Consider the following 20,928-nt stretch of genomic DNA (forward strand, 5'->3'; position numbering starts at 1 on the left):
CTTTTCCTCTGACATCTCAAGGAATCTCTATACTGTGACATAGAGGATTCCATATTTTCTTGTTCTCTTCTCTTTTATATGAGCAGGAGCAAAGACAAAAGCATTCTTGTTGAGGCTGACCCTGAACCTGAAAGGACCTTGAAGCGAAAGCTAAGAGAAGCTAAGGCACAACTCTCTGTAGAGGACCTAACAGAAATCTTCAAAGAAGAAGAACCCATGGCAGCCGAAAACAACAACAACGCCAACAATGCAAGGAAGGTGCTGGGTGACTTTACTGCACTTACTCCCGACTTCTATGGGAGAAGCATCTCTATCCCTGCCATTGGAGCAAACAACTTTGAGCTTAAGCCTCAATTAGTTTCTCTAATGCAGCAGAATTGCAAGTTCTACGGACTTCCATTGGAAGATCCTCATCAGTTTTTAGCTGAATTCTTACAAATATGTTACACTGTCAAGACTAATGGGGTTGAACCTGAGGTCTACAGACTTATGCTATTCCCTTTTGCTGTAAGAGACAGAGCTAGGATATGGTTGGACTCACAACCTAAAGAAAGCCTGAACTCTTGGGAAAAGCTAGTCAATGCCTTCTTGGCAAAGTTCTTTCCACCTCAAAAATTGAGTAAGCTTAGAGTGGAAGTCCAAACCTTCAGACAGAAGGAAGGAGAATCCCTCTATGAAGCTTGGGAAAGATACAAACAATTGATCAAAAAGTGTCCCTCTGATATGCTTTCTGAATGGAGCATCATAGGTATTTTCTATGATGGTCTGTCTGAACTGTCTAAGATGTCTTTGGATAGCTCTGCTGGAGGATCTCTTCATCTGAAGAAGACGCCTACAGAAGCTCAAGAACTAATTGAAATGGTTGCAAATAACCAATTCATGTACACTTCTGAAAGGAATCCTGTGAACAATGGGACAAATCAGAAGAAAGGAGTTCTTGAGATTGATACTCTGAATGTCATATTGGCTTAGAACAAGATATTGACTCAGCAAGTCAATTTGATTTCTCAAAGTCTGTCTGGAATGCAAGCTGCACCAGGCAGTACTAAGGACGCTTCATCTGAAGAAAGAGCTTATGATCCTGAGAACCCTTCAATAGAAGAGGTGAATTACATGGGAGAACCCTATGGAAACACCTATAATTCTCCATGGAGAAATCATCCAAATCTCTCATGGAAGGATCAACAGAGACCTCAACAAGGTTTCAACAATAATAATGGTGGAAGAAACAGGTTTAGCAATGGCAAGCCTTTTCCATCATCTTCTCAGCAACAGACAGAGAATTCTAAGCAGAGTCACTCTGACTTAGCAACCATGGTCTCTGATCTAATCAAAACCACTCAAAGTTTCATGACTGAAACAAGGTCCTCCATTAGGAATTTGGAGGCACAAGTGGGATAGCTGAGTGATGAGCGGATAATTTATACGCTTTTTGGCATTGTTTTTACATAGTTTTTAGTAAGTTCAAGCTACTTTTAGGGATGTTTTCCTTAGTTTTTATGTTAAATTCACATTTCTGGACTTTACTATGAGTTTGTGTGTTTTTCTGTGATTTCAGGTAAATTCTGGCTGAAATTGAGGGATTTGTGCAAAACTCTGAAAAAGGCTGACAAAAAGGACTGCTGATGCTGTGGATTCTGACCTCCCTGCACTCGAAATAAATTTTCTGGAGCTACAGAACTCCAATTGGCGCGCTCTCAACGGCGTTGGAAAGTAGACATCCAGGGCTTTCCAGCAATATATAATAGTCCATACTTTATTCGAAGAATGACGACGTAACTTGGCGTTAAACGCCAAGTACATGCTGTTGTCTGGAGTTAAACGCCAGAAAAACGTCATGATCCGGAGTTGAACGCCCAAAACACGTCATAACTCAAAGTTCAACTCCAAGAGAAGCCTCAGCTCGTGGATTGATCAAGCTCAGCCCAAGCACACACCAAGTGGGCCCCGGAAGTGGATTTATGCATCAATTACTTACTCATGTAAACCCTAGGAGCTAGTTTATTATAAATAGGATGATTTATCAATGTATTAGATATCTTTGGTCTCAGTTTTGTTTTATTCTTCATCCTAAGAGGCTATTGATCACGTTTAGGGGGCTGGCCATTCGGCCATGCCTGAACCTCTTTCACTTATGTATTTTCAACGGTGGAGTTTCTGCACACCATAGATTAAGGGTGTGGAGCTCTGCTGTACCTCAAGTATCAATGCAATTCTATCTTCTTTTATTCGGTCTCTATCTTATTCTTATTCCAAGATATTCATTCGCACCCAAGAACATGATGAATGTGCTGAGTTAGATAACCCTCATTATTATTCTCACTTATGAACGCGCGTGATTGACAACCACTTCCGTTCTACATGCAACAGAGCTTGAATGTGTATCTCTTAGATTCCCCAACAGAATCTTCATGGTATAAGCTAGATGGATGGCGGCATTTATGAGGATCCGGAAAGTCCAACCTTGTCTGTGGTGTTCCGAGTAGGATTCCGGTAATGAATGACTGTGACGTGCTTCAAACTTGCAACCTGCTGGGCGTTAGTGACAGACGCAAAAGAATCAAGGGATTCTATTCCAGTAGGAGCGGGAACCAACCGGTGATTAGCCGTACTGTGACAGAGTGCGTGAGCATTAGTTTTCACTGCGAGGATGGGATGTAGCCATCAACCATGGGTGATGCCTCCAGACGATTAGCCGTGCGACTGACAACCGCATAGGATCATTTTCCCGAGAGGATGAAAGTAGCCACAGCTGATGGTGAACCCCTATACACAGCTTGCCATGGAAAGGAGTAAGAAGGATTGAGTAGAAGTAGTAGGAAAGCAGGCGTCCTTGAAATTCCTACCAATGAATCTGCATAAGTATTCTATCCCTTTTATTATTCCTTTTTATTTATTATTCCAATAATCACAATTACCCTTTAATCTGTCTAACTGAGATTTACAAGGTGAACATAGCTTGCTTCATACCAACAATCTCTGTGGATTCGACCCTTACTCACGTAAGGTATTACTTGGACGACCCAGTACACTTGCTGGCTAGTTGAACGGAGTTGTGAAAATAAACAGTGCCCTAAGAGTAAACATCATCAAAGTATAAAGAACATGTGATCACAATTACGTCCACCAAGTAATTGGCGCCGTTGCCGGGGATTGTTCGAGTATGGACAACTGACGGTTCATCTTGTTGCTCAGATTAGGTAATTTTCCTTTCAAAAATCTTTTTCAAAATTTTTCTTCTATTTTTCATTTTTCTCAACATAGTTTTCGAAAAAAAAAAATTAATAAAAATACAAAAAAATTAGAAAATCATAAAATCCAAAAATATTTTGTGTTTCTTGTTTGAGTCTTGAGTCAATTTTTAAGTTTGGTGTCAATTGCATGCTTTTAAAAATTTTTCTTGCATTTTTCGAAAATCCCATGCATTAATAGTGTTCTTCATGATCTTCAAGTTGTTCTTGATAAGTCCTCTTGTTTGATCTTGATGATTTCTTGTTTTGTATTGTTTGTTGTTTTTCATGTGCATTTTTGCATTCATATTTTCCATGCATTAAAGATTTCTAAGTTTGGTGTCTTGCATGTTTTCTTTGCATTAAAAATTTTTCAAAAATATGTTCTTGATGTTCATCATGATCTTCAAAGTGTTCTTGGTGTTCATCTTGACATTCATAGCATTCTTGCATGCATTCATTGTTTTGATCTAAAAATTTCATGCATTGAGTATTTTTGTTGTTTTTCTCTCTCATAATTAAAAATTCAAAAATCAAAAAAATATCTTTTCCTTATTTCCCTCCAAATTTTCGAAATTTTGGGTTGACTTGGTCAAAAATTTTTCAAAATTAGTTGTTTCTTACAAGTCAAGTCAAAATTTCAATTTTAAAAATCTTATCTTTTCAAAATCTTTTTCAAAAATCATATCTTTTTCATTTTTTTATTATTTTCGAAAATTTTAAAAAATTATTTTTCAAAAATCTTTTTCTTATCCTTATATCTTTTTTTTTTCAAAAATTAGCTAACAATTAATGTGATTGGTTCAAAAATTTGAAGTTTGTTACTTTCTTGTTAAGAAAGGTTCAATCTTTAAATTCTAGAATCTTATCTTGTAGTTTCTTGTTAGTTAAGTCTTTTTCAAAATTAAATCTTTTTCAAAATATCTTTTTCTTAAAACTTTTATCTTATCTTTTTATCTTATCTTTTTCAAAAATTTTATATTTTTCAAAATTTGATTTTAAAATATCTTATCTAACTTCCTATCTTCTCATCTTTTTCAATTTTGATTTCAAATCTTTTTCAATCAACTAACTAACTTTTTGTTTGTTTCTTATCTTTTTCAAAACCACCTAACTACCTTTCCCTCTTCTATTTTCGAAAATATCTCTTTCTTTTTCAAAAATTCTTTTTAATTAATTAATTATTTCATGTTTAATTTTAATTACATTTTATCTCTAATTTTCGAAAATCACTAACCCCTTTTCAAAATTATTTTCGAAATCTCTCTTCTCTTTTCTTCTTCTATTTAATTATTTAATTACTAACACTTCTCTCCACCTCTCTTCATCCAAAATCCGAATCCCCTTCTTCATTCTTCTACCCCCTTCTTTTTCTACTAACATAAAGGAATCTCTATACTGTGACATAGAGGATTCCTCTTTCTTCTCTTGTTCTCTTCTCTTTCATATGAGCAGGAACAGGGATAAAGGCACTCTTGTTGAAATTGATCCAGAACCTGAAAGGACTCTAAAGAGAAAATTAAGAGAAGCGAAATTACAACAATCCAGAAGAAACCTTCTAGAAATTTTCGAACAAGAGAAAGAGATGGCAGACGGAAATAATAATAATAATGCAAGGAGAATGCTTGGTGACTTCACAAAGCCAACGTCCAAGTTTGATGGAAGAAGCATCTCCATTCCTGCCATTGGAGCCAATAACTTTGAGCTTAAGCCTCAACTAGTTGCTTTAATGCAACAAAACTGCAAGTTTTATGGACTTCCATCTGAAGATCCTTATCAGTTTTTAACTGAGTTCTTGCAGATCTGTGAGACTGTAAAGACGAATGGAGTTGATCCTGAAGTCTACAGACTCTTGCTTTTCCCTTTTGCTGTAAGAGACAGAGCTAGAGTATGGTTGGATTCACAACCCAAGGATAGCCTGGACTCATGGGATAAGCTTGTCACTGCATTCTTAGATAAATTCTTTCCTCCTCAAAAGTTGAGCAAGCTGAGAGTGGATGTTCAAACCTTCAAACAAAAAGATGGTGAATCCCTCTATGAAGCTTGGGAAAGATATAAGCAGCTGACCAAGAGATGTCCATCTGACATGTTTTCAGAATGGACCATATTAGATATATTCTATTATGGTCTATCTGAATTTTTGAAAATGTCATTGGACCATTCTGCAGGTGGATCTATTCACCTGAAGAAAACGCCTGAAGAGGCTCAAGAACTCATTGACATGGTTGCAAACAACCAGTTTATGTACACCTCTGAGAGGAATTCCGTGAATAATGGGGTACCTCAGAAGAAAGGAGTTCTTGAAATTGATGCTCTAAATGCCATATTGGCACAGAACAAAGTGTTGACTCAACAGGTCAACATGATCTCTCAAAACCTGAATGGGTTGCAACATGCATCCAACAGTACTAGAGAGGTAGCTTCTGAAGAAGCTTATGATCCTGAAAACCCTGCCATGGCAGAGGTTAATTACTTAGGTGAACCTTATGGAAACACCTATAACTCATCATGGAGAAATCATCCAAATTTCTCATGGAAGGATCAACAAAAACCTCAACAAGGTTTTAACAATGGTGGACGCAACAGGCTGTATAATAGTAAGCCATATCCCTCATCTTCTCAGCAACAGACAGAGAATCCTGAACAAAATAATTCTAATTTAGCCAATATAGTCTCTGATCTGTCAAAGGCCACTTTTAGTTTCATGAATGAAACAAGATCCTCTATTAGAAATCTGGAGGCACAAGTGGGCCAGCTGAGTAAGAAAGTTACTGAAACTCCTCCCAGTATTCTCCCAAGCAATACAGAAGAGAATCCAAAAGGAGAGTGCAAAGCCATTGACATAGTCAATATGGCCGAATGCACAAGGGAGGAGGAAGACGAAAATCCTAGTGAGAAAGACCTCCTGGGACGTCCCTCAAGCAAGAAGGAGTTTCCTATTAAGGATCCTGAGGAATCTGAGGCTCATCTAGAGACTATAGAGATTCCATTAAATCTCCTTCTGCCATTCATGAGCTCTGAAGACTATTCTTCCTCTGAAGAGGATGAAGATGTGACTGGAGAGCAAGTTGCTCAATATTTAGGAGCTATCATGAAGCTGAATGCCAAGCTGTTTGGTAATGAGACTTGGGAAAGTGAACATCCCTTGCTCATTAGTGAACTAGATACTTGGATTCAGAAAACTCTACCTCAAAAGAAACAAGATCCTGGCAAGTTCTTAATACCTTGCACCATTGGCACCATGAGCTTTGAAAAAGCTCTATGTGATCTTGGGTCAGGGATAAATCTTATGCCACTCTCTGTAATGGAGAAGCTGGGGATTATTGAGGTACAACCTGCCTTGTTCTCATTACAACTGGCAGACAAGTCAGTGAGACAAGCTTATGGATTAGTAGAGGACATGCTAGTAAAGGTTGAAGGCCTTTACATCCCTGCTGATTTCATAATCCTAGACAATAGGAAGGAAGATGATGAATGCATCATCCTAGGAAGACCTTTCCTAGCCACAGCAGGAGCTGTGATAGATGTCAACAAAGGTGAGTTAGTCCTTCAATTGAATGGGGACTACCTTGTGCTTAAGGCACATGGCTATCCTTCCGTGACAAAAGAGAGTAAGCATGAAGAGCTTCTCTCTGTTCAGAGTCAAGAAGAGCCCACACAGTCAAACTCTAAGTTTGGTGTTGTGAGGCCACAACCAAACTCTAAGTTTGGTGTTCAAACCCCATATCCAAACTCTAAGTTTGGTGTTGGGACCACACTTAAATTGACCTGATCATCTTGTGGCTCCATGAGAGCCACTGTCAAGCTATTGACATTAAAGAAGCGCTTGTTGGGAGGCAACCCAATTTTATTTATCTAATTTTATTTTATGTTGTTTCTTTGTTATTTTTGTGTTTAATTAGGTACATGATCATGAGGAGTCACGAAAAAAATCAAAAAAATTAAAAACAGAGTCAAAAACAGAAGAAAAAAATTTTCACCCTGGAGGCAGCGCAGACTCGCGTTCAACGCCAGTAAGGTGCATCTGGCCGGCGTTCAACGCCAGAACAGAGCACCATTCTGGCGCTGAACGCCCAAAACAAGCAACAACCTGGCGTTAAACGCCAGGATGGTGCACAGAGAGGACAAACTGGCGCTGAACGCCAGGAACAAGCATGAAACTGGCGTTCAACGCCAGAAACATGCATTACATGGGCGTTGAACGCCCAGAACATGCACCAATGGGCGTTTGAACGCCAGAATGATGCATGAAGGCATGTTACATGCCTATATGGTGCAGGGATGGAATTCCTTGACACCTCAGGATCTGTGGACCTCACAGGATCCCCACCTACCTCGCCCTCTCTCACTCCATTCATGGTCATCCCTTCTGTTTTTCATTCACCACTCACTCTTTCCCAAAAACCCCACTCACCTTCACTTCTTTCTTCTCTTGCTCGAGGGCGAGCAATATTTTAAGTTTGGTGTGGTAAAAGCATAGCTTTTTTGCTTTTCCATTACCATTAATGGCACCTAAGGCCAGAAAAACCTCAAAGGGAAGACATAAGCTTCCACCTCTGAGTCATGGGAGATGGAAAGACTAAAAATATAAGCCGTCATAGCTCAGTTGGGTAGAACATGTGGCTGCAAATCAAGAGATCCCTGAGATACCTCAGGGGATAAGTTGTCCTCCACACAAATATTGGAAGCAACTAAGGGGAGGAACACAAAAATTACTAGGAATCATTCAACAGAAGCAAGGAAAAGACATAGAGGAGCTCAAAGAGCACCATTGGTTCTTCAAAAAGGCGCCACCCTCACTCAGGTGGACTCATTCCTTGATTCTTTATTTCTTTCTGTTTTCGGTTTTTAATATTGTGTCTATCTATGTTTTGTGTCTTTATTTCATGATCATTAGTATGTAACCATGCCTTAAAGCTATGAATAAATCCCATTAATCCTTCACCTCTCTTAAAAGAAAAATGTTTTAATTCAAAAGAACAAGAAGTACATAAATTTCGAAATTATTATTAAATTTAATTTAATTATATTAATGTGGTGACAATACCTTTTGTTTTCTGAATGAATGATTGAACAGTGCATATGTCTTTGGATATTGTTGTTTATGAGTGTTAAAATTGTTGGTTCTTGAAAGAATGATGAACAAAGAGAAATGTTATTGATGATCTGAAAAATCATGTAATTGATTCTTGAAGCAAGAAAAAGCAGTGAAAAAAAAAAGGCTAAAAAGAGTATATAGAAAAAGAAGGAGCAATAGAAAAAGCCAATAGCCCTTAAAACCAAAAGGCAAGGGTAAAAAGGATCCAAGGCTTTGAGCATCAATGGATAGGAGGGCCCAAGGAAATTAAATCCAGGCCTAAGCGGCTAAATCAAGCTGTCCCTAACCATATGCTTGTGTCATGAAGGTCCAAGTAAAAAGCTTGAGACTAAGTGGTTAAAGTCGTGATCCAAGGCAAAAGAGTGTGCTTAAGAGCTCTGGACACCACTAACTGGGGACTTTAGCAAAGCTAAGTCACAATTTGAAAAGGTTCACCCAGTTATGTGTCTGTGGCATTTATGTATCCGGTGGTAATACTGGAAAACAAAATGCTTAGGGCCACGGCCAAGACTCATAAGTAGCTGTGTTCAAGAATCAACATGCTTAACTAGGAAAGTCAATAACACTATCTGAAATTCTAAGTCCTAGAGAAGCCAATCATTCAAAACTTCAAAGGAAAAAGTGAGATGCCAAAACTGTTCAGAAGCAAAAAGCTACAAGTCCCGCTCATGTAATTAAATTAATATTCATTGATATTTTGGAATTTATAGTATATTCTCTTCTTTTTATCCTATTTGATTTTCAGTTGCTTGAGGACAAGCAACAATTTAAGTTTGGTGTTGTGATGAGCGGATAATTTATACGCTTTTTGGCATTGTTTTTACATAGTTTTTAGTAAGTTCAAGCTACTTTTAGGGATGTTTTCCTTAGTTTTTATGTTAAATTCACATTTCTGGACTTTACTATGAGTTTGTGTGTTTTTCTGTGATTTCAGGTAAATTCTGGCTGAAATTGAGGGATTTGAGCAAAACTCTGAAAAAGGCTGACAAAAAGGACTGCTGATGTTGTGGATTCTGACCTCCCTGCACTCGAAATAGATTTTCTGGAGCTACAGAACTCCAATTGGCGCGCTCTCAACGGCGTTGGAAAGTAGACATCCAGGGCTTTCCAGCAATATATAATAGTCCATACTTTATTCGAAGAATGACGACGTAACTTGGCCTTAAACGCCAAGTACATGCTGCTGTCTGGAGTTAAACGCCAGAAAAACGTCATGATCCGGAGTTGAACGCCCAAAACACGTCATAACTCAAAGTTCAACTCCAAGAGAAGCCTCAGCTCGTGGATTGATCAAGCTCAGCCCAAGCACACACCAAGTGGGCCCCGGAAGTGGATTTATGCATCAATTACTTACTCATGTAAACCCTAGGAGCTAGTTTATTATAAATAGGATGATTTATCAATGTATTAGATATCTTTGGTCTCAGTTTTGTTTTATTCTTCATCCTAAGAGGCTATTGATCACGTTTAGGGGGCTGGCCATTCGGCCATGCCTGAACCTCTTTCACTTATGTATTTTCAACGGTGGAGTTTCTGCACACCATAGATTAAGGGTGTGGAGCTCTGCTGTACCTCAAGTATCAATGCAATTCTATCTTCTTTTATTCGGTCTCTATCTTATTCTTATTCCAAGATATTCATTCGCACCCAAGAACATGATGAATGTGCTGAGTTAGATAACCCTCATTATTATTCTCACTTATGAACGCGCGTGATTGACAACCACTTCCGTTCTACATGCAACAGAGCTTGAATGTGTATCTCTTAGATTCCCCAACAGAATCTTCGTGGTATAAGCTAGATGGATGGCGGCATTTATGAGGATCCGGAAAGTCCAACCTTGTCTGTGGTGTTCCGAGTAGGATTCCGGTAATGAATGACTGTGACGTGCTTCAAACTTGCAACCTGCTGGGCGTTAGTGACAGACGCAAAAGAATCAAGGGATTCTATTCCAGTAGGAGCGGGAACCAACCGGTGATTAGCCGTACTGTGACAGAGTGCGTGAGCATTAGTTTTCACTGCGAGGATGGGATGTAGCCATCAACCATGGGTGATGCCTCCAGACGATTAGCCGTGCGACTGACAACCGCATAGGATCATTTTCCCGAGAGGATGAAAGTAGCCACAGCTGATGGTGAACCCCTATACACAGCTTGCCATGGAAAGGAGTAAGAAGGATTGAGTAGAAGCAGTAGGAAAGCAGGCGTCCTTGAGCCATGCAGCATCTCCATATGCTTATCTGAAATTCCTACCAATGAATCTGCATAAGTATTCTATCCCTTTTATTATTCCTTTTTATTTATTATTCCAATAATCACAATTACCCTTTAATCTGTCTAACTGAGATTTACAAGGTGAACATAGCTTGCTTCATACCAACAATCTCTGTGGATTCGACCCTTACTCACGTAAGGTATTACTTGGACGACCCAGTACACTTGCTGGCTAGTTGAACGGAGTTGTGAAAATAAACAGTGCCCTAAGAGTAAACATCATCAAAGTATAAAGAACATGTGATCACAATTTCGTCCACCACTGAGCAAAAAAATTACTGAACTCCCTCCTAATACTCTTCCAAGCAATACAGAAGAGAATCTAAAAGGAGAATGTAAGGCCATCAACATGGCCGAACTTGGAGAGGATGAAGAGGCAGTGAGCACCACTGAGGAAGACCTCAATGGGCGTCCACTGGCCTCCAATGAGTTCCCTAATAAGGAACCATGGGAATCTGAGGCTCACACTGAGACCATAGAGATTTCAATGGATTTACTTCTGCCATTCATGAGCTCTGATGAGTATTCTTCCTCTGAAGAGGATGAGTATGTCACTGAAGAGCAAGTTGCTAAATACCTTGGAGCAATCATGAAGCTAAATGACAAGTTATTTGGTAATGAGATTTGGGAGGATGAACCCCCTTTGCTCACCAAAGAACTGGATGACTTGACTAGGCAGAAATTACCTCAAAAGAGACAAGATCCTGGGAAGTTCTCAATACCTTGTACCATGGGCACCATGACCTTTAAGAAGGCTCTGTGTGACTTAGGGTCAAGTGTAAACCTCATGCCTCTCTCTGTAATGGAGAAGCTAGGGATCTTTGAGGTACAAGCTGCAAGAATCTCACTAGAGATTGCAGACAATTCAAGAAAACAAGCTTATGGACTTGTAGAGGATGTTTTGGTGAAGATTGAAGACCATTACATCCCTGCTAATTTTATAGTCCTAGAGACTGGGAAGTGCATGGATGAATCCATCATCCTTGGCAGACCCTTCCTAGCCACAGCAAAGGCTGTGATTGATGTGGACAGAGGAGAATTGATCATTCAAGTGAATGAAGAATCCTTTGTGTTTAAGGCTCAAGGATATCCCTCTGTCACCATGGAGAGGAAGCATGAAGAGCTTTTCTCAAAACAGAGCCAAACAGAGCCCCCACAGTCAAACTCTAAGTTTGGTGTTGGGAGGCCACAACCAACTTCTAAGTTTGGTGTTGAACCCCCACATTCAAACTCTAAGTTTGGTGTTGGGAGGTTCCAACATTGCTCTGAGCATTTGTGAGGCTCCATGAGAGCCCACTGTCAAGCTACTGACATTAAAGAAGCGCTTGTTGGGAGGTAACCCAATGTTATATTTATCTATTTTCCTTTGTTATTTTATGTTTTCTGTAGGTTGATGATCATGGAATGTCACAAAATCAATTAAAAAAGCAAAAATAGAATGAAAAATAGAAAGAAAAACTGCACACCCTGGAGGAAGAACCTGCTGGCGTTTAAACGCCAGTAAGGGACAGCAAATGGGCGTTTAACGCCCAGTCTGGCACCATTCTGGGCGTTTAACACCAGAAAGGGGCACCAGACTGGCGTTAAATGCCAGGAAAGGGCAAGAAGCTGGCATTAAACGCCAGAAATGGGCACCAGCCCGGCGTTTAACGGCAGAATTGGCACAGAGAGCAATTTTGCTCGCCACTTGGTGCAGGGATGACTTTTCCTTGACACCTCAGGATCTGTGGACCCCACATGTTCCCCACCTACCCCACCACCCTCTCTCTTCTTCTTCACCCATTCACCAATCACCTCAACCACTCTTCCCCAAAAACCCCTCACCTATCAAATCCCATCTTTCTCTTCACCATTCACATCCATCCTTCATAAAACCCCACCTACCTCACCATTCAAATTCAAACCACTTTCCCTCCCAAACCCACCCATTCATAACCGAACCCTATCCCTCCCTCCACCCCTATATAAACCCATCTTCACTCCTTCATTTTCACACAACCTAAACACTACTTCTCCCCCTTTGGCCGAACCATAAAGCCATCTCCATCTCCTCTATTTCTTCTTCTTCTACTCTTTTCTTTCTTCTTTTGCTCGAGGACGAGCAAACCTTTTAAGTTTGGTGTGGTAAAAGCATTGCTTTTTGTTTTTCCATAACCATTTATGGCATCCAAGGTCGGAGAAACCTCTAGAAAGAGGAAAGGGAAGGCAAAAGCTTTCACCTCCGAGTCATGGGAGATGGAGAGATTCATCTCAAGGGTGCATCAAGACCACTTCTATGAAGTTGTGGCCATGAAGAAGGTGATCCCCGAGGTCCCTTTCAAACTCAAAAAGGGTGAATATCTGGAGATCCGACATGAGATTCGAAGAAGAGGTTGGGAAGTTCTTACCAACCCTATTCAACAAGTCAGAATCTTAATGGTTCAAGAGTTCTATGCCAATGCATGGATCACCAAGAACCATGATCAAAGTGTGAACCCGGACCCAAAGAATTGGCTTACAATGGTTCGGGGGAAATACTTAGATTTTAGTCCGAAAAATGTAAGGTTGGCATTCAACTTGCCCATGATGCAAGGAGATGAACACCCTTACACTAGAAGGGTCAACTTTCATCAAAGGTTGGACCAAGTCCTCATAGACATCTGTGAAGAGGGCGCCCAATGGAAGAGAGATTCAAGAGGGAAGCCGGTTCAATTGAGAAGGCATGACCTCAAGCCCGTAGCTAGGGGATGGTTGGAGTTTATCCAACGCTCAATCATTCCCACTAGCAACCGGTCTGAAGTTACTCTAGACCGGGCCATCATGATCCATAGTATCATGATTGGAGAAGAAGTAGAAGTTCATGAGGTTATAGCCCAAGAACTTTATAAGGTGGCGGACAAGTCCTCTACCTTGGCAAGGTTAGCCTTTCCTCATCTCATTTGTCACCTCTGTTATTCAGTTGGAATTGACATAGAGGGAGACATCCCCATTGATGAGGACAAGCCCATCACTAAGAAAAGGATGGAGCAAACAAGAGATCCCACTCATCATGAAATCCCTGAGATGCCTCAAGGGATGCACTTTCCTCCACAAAACTATTGGGAGCAAATCAACACCTCCCTAGGAGAATTGAGTTCCAGCATGGGACAACTAAGGGTGGAGCACCAAGAACATTCCATTCTCCTCCATGAAATTAGAGAAGATCAAAGAATCATGAGAGAGGAGCAACAAAGACAAGGAAGAGACATTGAGGAGCTGAAGCACTCCATAAGATCTTCAAGAGGAAGAACAAGCCGCCATCACTAAGGTGGACTCGTTCTTTAATTTCCTTGTTCTTTATTTTTCTGTTTTTCGAAAAATCATGCTTATGTTTATCTATGTTTGTGTCTTGTGATCATTAGTGTCTTAGTGTCTATGCCTCAAAGTTATGAATGTCCTATGAATCCATCACCTTTCTTAAATGAAAAATGTTCTTAATTGAAAAAGAGAAGAATTGCATGAATTTTAAATTTTATAACAGATTAATTATTTTGATGTGGTGGCAATACTTTTGTTTTCTGAATGTATGCTTAAACAGTGCATATGTCTTTTGAATTTGTTGTTCATGATTGGTTGGCTCTTGAAAGAATGATGAAAAAGGAGACATATTACTGAGGATCTGAAAAATCATAAAAATGATTCTTGAAGCAAGAAAAAGCAGTGAATACAAAAAAAAAAGAGAAGCGAAAGAAAAAAAAACGAAAAAAAAGGGGAGAAAGAGAAAAAGAAAGAAATAAAGTTGTGATCCAAGGCAAAAAGAGTGTGCTTAAGAACTCTGGACACCTCTAATTGGGGACTCTAGCAAAGCTGAGTCACAATCTGAAAAGGTTCACCCAATTATGTGTCTGTGGCATGTATGTATCCGGTGGTAATACTGGAAGACAGAGTGCTTTGGGCCACGGCCAAGACTCATAAAGTAGCTATGTTCAAGAATCATCATACTTAACTAGGAGAATCAATAACACTATCTGGATTCTGAGTTCCTATAGAAGCCAATCATTCTGAATTTCAAAGGATAGAGTGAGATGCCAAAACTGTTCAGAGGCAAAAAGCTAAAAGCCCCGCTCATCTAATTAATACTGATCTTCATAGATGTTTTTGGAATTCATTGCATATTCTCTTCTCTTTATCTTATTTGATTTTCAGTTGCTTGGGGACAAGCAACAATTTAAGTTTGGTGTTGTGATGAGCGGATAATTTATACGCTTTTTGGCATTGTTTTTAGTATGTTTTTAGTATGTTTTAGTTAGTTTTTATTATATTTTTATTAGTTTTTAGTTAAAATTCAATTTTCTAGACTTCACTATGAGTTTGTGTGTTTTTCTATGATTTCAGGTATTTTCTGGCTGAAATTGAGGAACTTAAGCAAAAATCTGATTCAGAGACTGAAAAGGACTGCAGATGCTGTTGGATTCTGACCTCCCTGCACTCGAAGTCGATTTTCTGGAGCTACAGATACCCAATTGGCGCGCTCTCAATGGCGTTGGAAAGTAGACATCCTGAGCTTTCCAGCAATATATAATAGTCTATACTTTGACCGAGATTTGATGGCCCAAACCGGCGTTCCAAATCAGCTCAAAACTGCCCGGCGTTAAACGCCGGAACTGGCACAAGAATGGGAGTTAAACGCCCAAACTGGCACAAAAGCTGTCGTTTAACTCCAAGAAAAGTCTCTACACGAAAATGCTTCAATTCTCAGCCCAAGCACACACCAAGTGGGCCCGGAAGTGGATTTTTATGTCATTTACTCATTTCTGTAAACCCTAGGCTACTAGTTCTCTACAAATAGGACCTTTTACTATTGTATTTTCATCTTTAGATCTTTGAATCTTTGGATCCTTGATCATCTGGAGTCTTTTGATCACGTTTTAGGGGCTGGCCATTCGGCCATGCCTAGACCTTGTTCTTATGTATTTTCAACGGTGGAGTTTCTACAGACCATAGATTAAGGTGTGGAGCTCTGCTGTACCTCGAGTATTAATGCAATTACTATTGTTCTTCTATTCAATTCAGCTTGTTCTTATTCCAAGATATTCATTCGCACTCAAGAACTTGATGAATGTGATGATTATGTGACGCTCATCATCATTCTCACTTATGAACGCGTGCCTGACAACCACTCCCGTTCTACAAGCAAACAAGGCTTGAATGTTTATCCCTTGGATTCCTTAATCAGAATCTTCGTGGTATAAGCTAGAATTGATGGCGGCATTCAAGAGAATCCGGAAGGTCTAAACCTTATCTGTGGTATTCTGAGTAGGATTCAATGATTGAATGACTGTGACGAGCTTCAAACTCCTGAAGGCTGGGCGTTAGTGACAGACGCAAAAGAATCAATAGATTCTACTCCAACCTGATTGAGAACCGACAGATGATTAGCCGTGCCGTGACAAGGTGCGTTGAACATTTTCACTGAGAGGACGGGACTGTAGCCACTGACAACGGTGATACCCAACATACAGCTTGCCATGGAAAAGGAGTAAGAAGGATTGGATGAAGACAGTAGGAAAGCAGAGAGACGGAAGGGACAAAGCATCTCCATTCGCTTATCTAAAATTCTCACCAATGAAATACATAAGTATCTTTATCTTATGCTTTATTCATATATCATCCATAACCATTTGAATCTACCTGACTGAGATTTATAAGATGACCATAGCTTGCTTCATACCAAAAATCTCCGTGGGATCGACCCTTACTCGCGCAAGGTTTATTACTTGGACGACCCAGTGCACTTGCTGGTTAGTTGTGCGAAAAAAGCATACTAAAAACAATGCCAAAAAATGATCCGCTCATCAATCATCTTGTAAATCTCAGTTAGGCGAATTCAAATGGTTATAATGGTTTTCGAATATAAAGATAAATAAAGCATAGAATAGAGATAGAGATACTTATGTAAATCATTGGTGGGAATTTCAGATAAGTGCATAGAGATACTATGTTTCTTCTGAATCTCTGCTTTCTTACTGCTTCCATCCAATCATTCTTACTCCCTTCCATGGCAAGCTGTATGTAAGGCGTCACTGTTGTCAATGGCTACTTCCCATCCTCTCAGTGAAAATGATCCAAATGCTCTATCACAGCACGGCTAATCATCTGTCGGTTCTCGATCATGTCGGAATAGAATCCAGTGATTCTTTTGCGTCTGTAACTACGCCCAACACTCGCGAGTTTGAAGCTTGTCACAGTCATTCAATCCCTGAATCATACTCGGAATACCACAGATAAGGTTTAGACTTTCCAGATTCTCAAGAATGCTGCCAATAATTCTAGCTTATACCACGAAGATTCTGATTAAGGAATCCAAGAGATACGCGCTCGATCTAAGGTAGAACCGGAGTGGTTGTCAGGCACGTGTTCATAGGTGAGAATGATGATGAGTGTCACGGATCATCACATTCATCATGTTGAAGTGCAAGGAATATATTAGAATAAGAATAAGCTAAATTGAATAGAAGAATAATAGTAATTGCATTAATACTCGAAGAACAGCAGAGCTCCAAACCTTAATCTATGGTGTGTAGAAACTCCACCGTTGAAAATACATAAGAACAAGGTTCAGGCATGGCCGAATGGCCAGCCCCCAAACGTGATAAATAGTCTCCAAAAATGATCTAAGGAAAGCTAAAGATGTCTAATATAGTAGTAAAAAATTCTATTTATACTAGACTAGCCATTAGGGTTTACAGAAATAAGTCTAAGTGAAGAAATCCACTTCCGGGGCCCACTTTGGTGTGTGTTCGGGCTGAGCTTGAGCTTTACACATGCAGAGGCTTCTCTTGGGATTAAATGCCAAGTTGTAACGTCTGTTTGGCGTTTAACTCTGGTTTGTGACGTATTTCTGGCGTTTTACTCCAGAATGCAGCATGGAACTGGCGTTGAACACCAGTTTGCGTCATCTAAACTTGAATAAAGTATAGACTATCATATATTTCTGGAAAGCCCTGGGTGTCTACTTTCCACCGCAGTTGAGAGCGCGCCATTTGGAGTTTTGTAACTCCGGAAAATCCATTTCGAGTCTAGGGAGGTCAGAATCCAACAGCATCAGCAGTCCTTTTTTCAGCCTGAATCATATTTTTGCTCAGGTCCCTCAATTTCAGCCAGAAAATACCTGAAATCACAGAAAAACACACGAACTCATAGTAAAGTCGAGAAATGTAAATTTTGCATAAAAACTAATAAAAACATCCCTAAAAGTAGCTAGATCCTACTAAAAACTATTTAAAAATAATGCCAAAAAGCGTATAAATTATCCGCTCATCAGTCGCCTGCACAAGTTCACGTACGCATGCTGTATTAGACTTAGAAAATTTTTAACGCTGCAGAATTTCAGATTTTTGCACCGAATTTTAAATGCATATAACTTTCTCATTTTAAAACATTTTCCATCCGGTTCTTTGAACGTCTTAAAGCTCTCGAACACAACTTTTATAGTTTCATCAAAAATGGGGTTCGGAGGCCAAGTTATGCCTCACCAAAGTTTGTTAAAAACAAGATTTTACACAAAATCATCAAAGTTCTCTACTTTCCAAATTTCAAAGCCAAACCAAATCAAAACCTACTTAATTTTATCAGACACTACACTTTACCATTCCATTGTACCTGAATCATTTCAACATCTATTTCACTCAATTTTTCCACTATAATCCAACAAAATCAATAATTCCAAATCAATATTTCAATATCAACAATTTGCACAATTTAATCCCTCATATGCATCCTTCATCAATATACAACATCATCACATCACTACCATAGTATCATAATCATTATATCACAATTATCATCCTCACATCCAACCACATGCAACTTATAGAACCTCATCATAATTTACATATCACATATATAATTCAATCAACCATTTATTCAATTTAATCCTATCTTAAGGTCCACTAGTCTAAGTGTCACGAAACATTACATATTACATAGAGGAAACCAAAACCATACATTGGCCGATTCTCCAAAATGCACAAACACCCAAAGCTTGATTCCAACAAGATCAACAAGCTTCAAACATCAACACCATTTTCAAAACTCACCAACTATCAAGCTATACACATATAACATAAAAAAAACCAACACTGTGGCTCAACAAAATATCAAAACATAAGAGTTTAAAGAGACTTACCTTATCCAATGATATTAGGGGTAAAATTCAACAATAATCATATACTAGATCACCGCTAAATAAACAAAATCACAAAATTTACTCAAGAACTAAAACAAAAAATGCAAAACTGTTAGGTATAGAAAATGGAGCATGGATTTCAAAAATATGACCACTTTTTTAGATAGAAACGAAGAGCTCGGTGAGAGCTTTGTGTGGCCGCAAATAGCACGCAAATCAGAGTACCATAGCTCATGTTATGGCTAGAACAAGGAGAAGATGAATAGTGCAAACCCTTACCTCCTCTCTTCTCACTTCAGCAGTGCCCCTTTCTTGTTTTAGGGTTGGAATTGAGCTGAAATACTCATTAGTTGTGTTTATATATGTTGGGCTTGGGTCCGGTCTAACCCGTTAGCGTTTTTGACCCGTTTGGCCCAACTTTGGACCAAACCTTTAGAATTAGCGCCTAGTTTTCATCTTTAATTATTTTCCTAAGTTTTTCTACATTTTTATTACTCTCACGTAGTATTAGATAGACTTAAGCTGGTGCTGCCGACTAATTTATCGGTACGTGTTTTTAAGTAATTTTTCGCAAAAAATTACATTTTTCCACTCGAAAAAATCTATTGAAATCAAATTTCACCTTTATATTTTCTAATTATTATTTCTAAATTTTCAAACCTATTCATGGCAGATGAAGTATTATTTTATCTGATTTAAAAGGTTAAATTAGATTTCGGTTCTTACATTCTCCCCTCCTAATTAGGAATTTTGTCCCTAAAATTCAAATCATGTGATATCTCCTCCAACTTCTAGTTCTTTGATTATCCACTAGCCCTTTATAATGAAGCACATCCATATCCTCACAGTTCCTTCTAATGTCGTCAACCTAATCAAGTCGTCAAAGTATCTCGTCCATCATAATTCTATAGTGTCAATGTTCTCTCATGCCTTTTGCTACATCACTCTGATCATTTATCATTAAGAATCCAAGTTGCTTAGCTATATCCACCAGAATCTTCTCTTTTTCCCGCTGGTTCCTCAAACAAAACTCTAAGCACTTCCAACCCTAACGGCGACATTCCACCAAAATTTAACTAAGCTAAACCTTGGTCTTAGGAATATATTACACCAACTTTATATGCTTACCTCTCATCAGAATATCTGATCCTATTGCACCACTCACATCGAAAGCAAACCCATGACCTGGCTGTTGATTTCGACCCACATCTCGGCTTTTCCCACGACGGCAGTTCTTGGCTATGTGTCCAGGCAGTCAACAAGTATAGCATATACCATTTTCCTTCCCCTTTTGAAACTGGGTATTGTTATCCCTTCCGAAATTCCCTTGACCATGAGGATGCTAAGTGGCATGTCCGTCCCTTTTGAAACTCTGGCCCCTTGGTGGAAAATACTTCCTACGACCTCTGCTACTGGTACCCCCATGAGTATCTCTTTTCAAAGTTATCTTCTTAACGCAATCCTCCACAACTCTTGCCTCTTTCACCAATTCCCAGAATCTCCTAATCTCCAATGGAGCCACAACACTCTAGATATCTTCTCTCAATCCTACTTGGGATTTAATGCATTTTCAATCTTTATAGAACTCAGGGGCACCCTGACATACACTAAGAAACCTACAGAGTTTCTCGAACTTACTGGTGTATTTAGCTACAGCCATGAGCCCTTACTTCAGCTACATGAGCTCCAGCTCTCTGGCCTCCCTCAGTGAATCATTAAAGTACTTCTTGTAGAAAACTGTCTAGAATAATGCCCACAAAATGTCCACATTCTGTTGGTGTAGCAGTCGACATTCTTCCTACCACCATTTTTGAGCTTCTCCCACTAATTGATACGTTGCAAATTCCACGAACTGATTATCCGTGACATGTTAAGTTTGCAATGCATACTCCACAGCTTGGAACCAGTTGTCTACTTCAGTAAGGTTTGTCAATCCCTTGAAAACCAACGGGTTAGCTTTCAAAAAAGCAGCTAGAGTTCTTGGGACACTGGTGCACGAAATTGTGATCCATTCTTTTCACAACTCAAAAAGTCCCTGGTAATGGCTCCAAAAACTTGGTGCTCAATACCATGGTCTAAACATAATTTCACAACTTTGCACAACTAACCAGCAAGTGCACTGGGTCGTCCAAGTAATAAACCTTACGCGAGTAAGGGTCGATCCCACGGAGATTGTTGGTA

At 39.4% G+C, this 20,928-nt stretch overlaps 1 non-coding gene across 1 annotated transcript; it reads right to left on the minus strand.

Annotated features, from left to right (window-relative positions):
- Nucleotides 1–621: 621 nt before the first annotated feature.
- LOC130937679 (small nucleolar RNA R71) lies at nt 622–729 on the minus strand. Its single transcript, XR_009068885.1, has one exon. It is a non-coding gene; the product is annotated as a small nucleolar RNA R71 (small nucleolar RNA).
- Between the last annotated feature and the right edge of the window lie 20,199 nt (nt 730–20,928).

The sequence above is a fragment of the Arachis stenosperma genome, chromosome 6 (assembly GCF_014773155.1).
Source record: "Arachis stenosperma cultivar V10309 chromosome 6, arast.V10309.gnm1.PFL2, whole genome shotgun sequence".
Taxonomy (NCBI): Eukaryota; Viridiplantae; Streptophyta; class Magnoliopsida; order Fabales; family Fabaceae; genus Arachis; species Arachis stenosperma.